The sequence below is a fragment of the Hippopotamus amphibius genome, chromosome 6 (assembly GCF_030028045.1).
Source record: "Hippopotamus amphibius kiboko isolate mHipAmp2 chromosome 6, mHipAmp2.hap2, whole genome shotgun sequence".
Lineage (NCBI taxonomy): Eukaryota > Metazoa > Chordata > Mammalia > Artiodactyla > Hippopotamidae > Hippopotamus > Hippopotamus amphibius.
This window is the reverse complement of record NC_080191.1, coordinates 35,818,660-35,826,348: the sequence shown is the minus strand read 5'-3', so window position 1 is coordinate 35,826,348 and position 7,689 is coordinate 35,818,660. Positions and strand designations below refer to the sequence as shown.

Genomic DNA, 7,689 nt, shown 5'->3' with positions numbered 1-7,689 from the left:
TAATACTCTTGACAAGGGCCCGCTGTTTTGGCCAGATCCGCCATGGTCCAGCTGATACTCACCGATGAAGACAAAGGGATTTGCTTTCTCTTATAATGAATTTGCCTTCCTTGACAGCACAAGTCACTACTTGTTCCTTCTTCCTCCTTGCAGTCCATGCTTTTTTTGCACCATGCACCTTCCCTTATAAGATTCTGCCAAAAGGACATGTGGAACTGTAATTTGTTTGTAATTTCCTTACCTGAATCACCATCTAATAGAACATCCCCCTGCTAGCTGGAACATGACCTCTTGCCTGCTAGACCTACAATGCCTATAAGATTCCTTCTACATAACTGGACTTTTGAACTTGGTCCTAAATAGCCAATTTGGCCCTGATATAGTCATGTTCACTCATGATATCCTCCCTCCAAAAAGTATGGCTTTTCCTTCTTCAAATATTGCTCAAAACTAATCTTAATAGTACTTTTAATCTAAGAAATATTTGCACTTGTTTGTATGGCAACATATTTGTCATTACATTAACACATTTTATACTCAATGAGGTCTCAATACACATTTGTGGAAGCAAAAGAAGTTAGGAGAAAGAAGTAATGGAGATGGGGGGAGGCAGAGGGCAAGAGATGGAGAATGAGATGAAAAGAGTTGCTCATTTAAGGTATTGTATAAAAAGATAATTTTAAAGCAGATTTCTTGTGCCCTTATATTTTTAATCTAAACTTTGACTTCCAAAAGACAATTATAACAATTAACTCCTTAATTATGTCTATGGCCTAACAGACCAAAAAATGTAAACTAGGATAACACATGTACCCCCCCCATAAAAATTTATCTAATAACCTTGAATTCCATTTTTAAAGCCCAATCTTTTAAGTAATGATTTATTTTTTATCATTTCTAAAAATGTTACTCCAGGGGGAAAATGAGACCCAAAAAGATAAATGTTAGCAATTAAAGTAGAATCTTCTATCTTATGCTAGATGGTGCATTTATAAAGCCACATAGAAAAATATGAATCATCTTTATGACAATTGTTAGAAGAATCATTAGTACTAGTCTTGCGTTAAGTAAGGAAATAAATTGCTTTGCTCAAAATTTAATCCAACTATTTCTTCACATATTTACTCAAGTGAACAATACTTTACATGCTAGAAGGGCAGCTAAGGACACTAAACTCCTTGAAGCAAACAATTAATATGCTTTGCTATTATAAAACATCTAAGTGTTGATATTATAATTAGACTAGATAAAATGTAGAGGCTTATTTTATTGTTTTGATTGAACTGACTTGTCAAATCAAGTCAAAGCCATCAAATAATACTTGATATAGACAAGCAATCCCAGGTATGTGAATCCCATTTCATAACACATTACAGTAGGAATTTTGAACAGCATAAATAAGAGAGTAGAAATTAAAAAAAAAAGATATATAGCAATAACAATAATAATTTTCACAACAAGAGTTCCTACTTTTCAAAATCCATGACATCTTATCTTTTCAACTTTCAACTATACAAGAATTAAATTATCTTTTGCTATGTTCCTTATTCATATACTGTCTTCTTATTTTCTCTTTGGCCAGATACCTATCAGATATTTATCTAATAATTTACATTATGTCTGCTTTTGAAGAAGAGTCAAGTAAAGGAGACAAAACACAAACCAGTTCCTTGTGCTCTTGGATAACTGAAAAATATTGATAAAGGAGACCTATATTTATTGTTTAAAAAAAAAACAGTTTTGAGGGCTACAATGGAGTTAATTCGTCAGCCTGATGGACCTCTCAGGCAACATGTATCACTATCATTTCTGTATAATTGACTCTGCTGCATCTGTTCCTGTTTGATCCTGCCTCCACACTGTCACTTTTTAATGTTTTTACAAAAATCCATCCATTCGTGTCAGTCCTATGCTTTAAAATACTGGCTAGCTCTCCATGCCTACAGAATAATTCTTTATTGTGGCGATAATACTCTTAATAATTTGACCTTAGATGAGTTCTAAGCCCTTTATCTTACTTCTCCACCATCTTGTTCCCTTACCCAACTCTATGGGCCTCAGCTGCTTAGCCTTCTGTTAATTCTCTCTATTCTTTCATACCATTTTTTCTGTTGGAATGCTCTTCACTGCCTTGCAAACTCTTATGCATCTCTCAAGGCCCCGGATAAATATTATTTCCCCTGTGAAATAATTACCTACTATTCAAGAAAGAGGAGGTTGCTTTCTCCTCTGTTTTCCAAACAGACATTTATTCATAATTATTATATCATGCATTGTTAGGCCATGAATATTTGTTTACATGAGAGGTACTGTGGTATATTAACAACAGCTTGCCATCTGGTGTCAGCCTAAGTTACCTCACCAGGTTTCTATATTAGATGATGTAGGTAAGTACTCAGTTCTTTATGTGTGTTTTGTTAAATGAACAAGTGATAAAAACTCATTTCTCTCTATATGTGGTGATAACCAAAGGATATCCTTCAAATATATAAAATAATTTACTTTTAAATGAAATGGAAAAAAAGAAAAAGAAAGTACAAGAGTAATTATGTTGGTTTATCTACTTGTTCAATGCTAATCTCTATAAAGTAGGCATTCTATATCCCATATGTTGACAATAATGTCACAGAATTTAAAAGTGTAACATGTCATCCCTAATGGCTTTTAAAAAGTTTATTTTTAAGTGCTAATAATGAGCCTTTCATTGGCGATCTCAAGTCCCTTTTTAAGCATAATTTTGTTCAGATTTTACATTTAAAATTTTGAATCCAGTCTTTTCCGAAATCTATGATTTTGAACGAAAGGCAAGATAAGCTATAAAACTAATAAAATATGTTCTTAGCTGGAGGAATACTCGTTATTTCAAGGAGAAATTCCACATGTGGCACTTTAAAATGAGTAATAAAAGGAGTTTAAAAAGTGGGATAAAACAGAGAATATGAAAACCAACCCCCCCATCTCCTATCACTAGTGATGAATAAATAACTAAACCTAAAATAAGACTAAGATAAGAAAATTTAAATAAGCCATGTCCCTGAAATAAGTGGATGGAAGGGTTACGTGCAGAAATTACTACTAATTTAAATATTCAATATTTTTGGTTTCACAGATCCAGACTATAATATAATCTTTATGCAAATTCTTTGACTGTGTCTTTCCTGAATAGTTTGGGAAGTTTCTACTATAGTGAATTGGGGGGTGGGGAGCAAATCTAACTTACATATGCAGGATAAAGAGATACTTTTCCCATAAATTATATTTGGATGGGGTACATTATTAAAACAACATCACTTGAAATAAACATCAGAGAGCAGATTTTGTGTTTTGTAATAATTTTACACTGACTGAAAAGCTACAAAGATTGGCTCATAATCACTGAGACCCTGAGTAGAGCAGATGGATCATTATCTAAGCACACGGGCTAGACCAGCAGAGCTCAAGCATCTTTCTGCCCATGGAGCTTTGCAGGCCTTGTTAAGTAGGCAAATTTTCTGTATTATTCACAATAAAATGTCCTCACAAACAGCATTATAAACAAGGACAAAATAGATGTGCACTTATATGTGTATATTCTCTAAACACAACATTTCAAATGTGTGCCTTACAAATCATTTACAGAAAAACTATATTATAATTCCAGATGGCTGCTTAATTTTATCATGAAATTTATTTCAAAATCTTCGAACATTTTACCACTGATAAACTATATTGGCAAAGATATATGTGATTGATTAAAATTGATGTTTATAGCAGGTGGTCAAATTACACAAATCTGCTTTGCTGTGAAGCTGTATTAAAAACACCGCTTGTAAAACTAATCTGCCATTTTAAGGAAATAGTTCAAGCCAATCCAATAGCTGTTGCTTTTTTAAAAAATTTGACCATGCCCCACCAATATGCTAATACCCATCTGGGACATAATCCATTAAAATAATCCAAAGATGCCAAATGAAATGATGACCAGACTCTTTCATTTGATGACCCAAAGTAAGCTGAAAACATTTCCAAAGCTTTATTTTTCTCACCTATTTTATGTTGTTTTATATCATGTTGGAAACTTGTGAGCAAAATGTCATGCTGACCACCGAAACATCTAAATTCTCTTACACTAGGATTTGTTATATACTTGAGTAAGACTGGTGAATGTTTCCCAATATACCATCCGCCCTCTCTACTTTATAGAACCCAACTTTATTTATAAAGATAGTATCTAGGGGGTAACTAAATTATGCAGAGGATAATGATCAGAAAATAAGTGACTCCCATTGACCATCTCATGTTTGGTAACAGTGTTGATAGGAACAATGTAGTGACAGGACTAGATATCAAGGTACATCATCTACAGCTGACTAGTAACATGCTGGCATCAGCTGTGCCACGAGCACAACCAAGTGGATCATTTTGTTAGAACTCACTACTAAAAATAAAATAAAAATAAAACAAATCAAAAGAAACTAAACAAAATAAACGGCTTTATATTTTAAAAGTTAAAGATCTGAATTCAAGGAAACATAAAATCTGGATTTGTATCAGAAACTCTGATTGTTGGGGGTAAAAGAAATGGGTGGCCAGTTTTTGAATTTTTTTTTTTTAGTTTAGATAAACTGAATTTTGAAAAAAGAAAAAACAAACTGTAATGAAGTAATTTTTTTGTTTTCAAAATTTTATCTCACGCAATTAAAAAAATCTAGTTAATAAGTGTGTGTGCACAGCATTTATATATATAGCTATACATATTATTTTGGTGTATATATTTACACATATACTTTTTAGATGGCATTTTGGTTTTATCACTCTAGCAACAGTTGACATTGTCACAATGCTGCTGGTATAATTTGAAGTCTTTAATGTCACAGAAAAAAAGTGCTATTAGGCTTTGGGAAAGATGGATTGGTTATAGTTCATAGGATACTGAACCACCAAATTTATATCCAAGTACAAGATGTTTTGAAGTTTCTTTATCATTTACTTGACTAACTCCTTCCATTTCCTGTGGGCAACCTCACATAAATTTAAATATGTACAATACTGAGTAGGATTTTCTCTTTAAAGCTGAAAAGTTGTTTCAGTTCTTATCCATCTAAGAACTTGCAACTTTGCTCTGTCTATCAAAGGAACTCTAGCATTTCTGGTCACAGAGTGGGGAACAACTTATACTCATGACATTTCCTTGGTACCTACAGGATAAAGACTCAAATCCTCTACTAGGTATTCAAGACTCTTTCATTCATTCTTCAACATTTATTGAGTACAACTGCATCTGTTACAATGCAAGACTATCTACAATATATCCAATTTTATGACTCCTACTTTATATTACACCTGGTTCATATACACACACATACACACGCGCGCACACACACACATGCACACGAACACTCACCTGGATTGACCTGTCTACTCCTCCCTCAAATACACTCTACTCCTTCCCATTACTATTGTTTTCCACACACTATTTCAGGCAAGGGTAACACTAAGCCAAAACACACAAACTCAAAATCCCTCTCTTCAAGAAGACTGCAAGCTTCTAAGGGTAGAGACTTTCTTCGTTAAACTCTTAAAATCACTCTGAATAGTCCTCATTATTTCTCAATAACTACTTATTGGAAGAAGAAATACCTGTAGTATACAGGATTATAAGAAGCTATTTAATATGCTGCATGGGTGTCTTTAAATGAGCTCTACACAGTAAACCATGGCACTGCTACATAAAAATATTTTGAGGGTTTTATGCAATATAACATCCCTTTTTATTAAACTGATGAGAACAGGTACTACACTTGATCTTAGCCAAAAGAAAGAGAAGCAATATAACATCCCCTTTAAATTCAATTGAAATAACTGCTCTGAAAATTACAAAATCCATAGATTCTCACTGTCAGTGTTCATGAGACTATTGTTCATTGAAATGAGTAAAATATTCTTCAAGGCACAGTTTAAAAATTCTAAATTTGCTTAATGCTATGAGTAATTGTATAATCCAGCATCTCCAGTTTTAAGCCAAATCATTTCTCTATGCTTCTAAAAGTCAAATCTCTCCAATATCCCAGCATGATGAGTCATATACGTAAATCTGGGGAGGACACACCTGCATGTGTAGTAGGTTCTGTTAAACATTCAGCATTCCCTTTGGCAAATGACCAAGGGATTAGTTTATGTGGACACAGAATATCACACTCTGAAGCCCAGCAGTACATTGGAATGATCATCATTCTTCCAAAACAAGTCACCTTTTCTCTTCACTTAACCCATCCGTACAGAGCACACACTGGCCAGTGCTCCTGAACTCTTACTTCTTTTCTTGTGTCCAATTTCTGGGCCTCAGAAGGCAAGTAGAGAGTGCCAACAGAGATCTGTACTCCTTAAAGTCAAAATCAAGAGAGATTAAGTGGGGTTTAAGAATGAAGCAAGAGACTTAAAATGAAACCCTTTAAAAGACATATTTCTTTCCCTTTGCTCTTTTGTTAAAGGAGCAATCCATGTAAGTTATGGAGCAAGGCAAGAGGGAAGAAAGAAGGACAAGGCTGCCTCCACCTTAGCCCTTTCTCCCATGGCTACTGCAGGTGCTTACTTGACTCAGACTCCCCCATGGCAATCTTACACAATGTTGTATAGCTCTTATGGCAAAGTCTCTTACATCATTCAACTGCAGGATTGAAAATTTAATATTAAAAATACTCCAGAGGGAATGTGGATGGGTTCCTGTGTGGGTTGGAGGAAAAATAGGTACTGCTGTAAAAAATATACATGCAGTTTTAGGCTTATCCATCCATGGAAGTTCCCTCACATTTCAGCAGGCCATTCTGCCATTCCAAATCTCTGCCAACAACTAATCTACAGTCAGGGTGCGTAAGAAGTCGGAATGGCAGTTACCTTTGGTGAGGAAGGAGGAATGCAGTTACTGAGCAAAGGAGTTTGGGGTGCCAGTCATGTTTGTTTCTTGATTTGGGTGTTTGTTACACCAGCATGTTCACTTCATGAGAACTCATCAAGCTTTTCATTTACGATTTGTGCAATTCCATGATATATAGTGTTTAAGTTTTCTAAAAATAAAAAAATTAAATCTGCTACCAAGTTAAAAACCTAACACTTTCCCTACTGTCAAATGACTTCGAGCCTTCTTAACTTGACATTTTATTTGCCAGTACAGAAATGGCCTTCATGCTAAGTCCTGAGAAGAAAAAAAATGATATAACAACTTGAAAATTAATAAAGAAAATGACACTTTCTGTCCTAGTATTACAAATGATGTATATGACCTAATATAATTAATGTCTAGAGTTATGAATCTATTTATTTTTCTTTAAACCACCAGAATAGTATATTCATAAAAACATTCCCCTCCAGGGAGAGAACTCAACTTCGGGTATCACAAACCATAACTTTTCAGTGGGAGCTATTTCTTTCTCATATTCACTTCTTTGAAGTTTAGCAAGAACCCGTGATTAGCATCCATCATCCTCTGCAACACTAGCCCAGCTACAGGAAAAGAAGGAAATAAGGCAGCAACTTCTAAACTAGAATTCCAGTTGGGCAGCCTAGAAAGTAGAAGTGTCATTTTGTTCCTGTCTCTTTGCAGCGTCCTGGGCTCTACTAAAGGGTGTTGTTAGTGATCTCTCTTTAAAATACTAGTTTTCAGTGCTATTCACTACAGAAGAAGTTCTAGTTTAAGATAAGTCCATCGTGTTT

At 34.5% G+C, this 7,689-nt stretch overlaps 1 non-coding gene across 1 annotated transcript; it reads right to left on the bottom strand.

The window, feature by feature from the left end:
- Positions 1-5,619: 5,619 nt before the first annotated feature.
- On the bottom strand, positions 5,620-5,810 carry LOC130856240 (U2 spliceosomal RNA). The gene has a single exon (XR_009054530.1). It is a non-coding gene; the product is annotated as a U2 spliceosomal RNA (small nuclear RNA).
- Between the last annotated feature and the right edge of the window lie 1,879 nt (positions 5,811-7,689).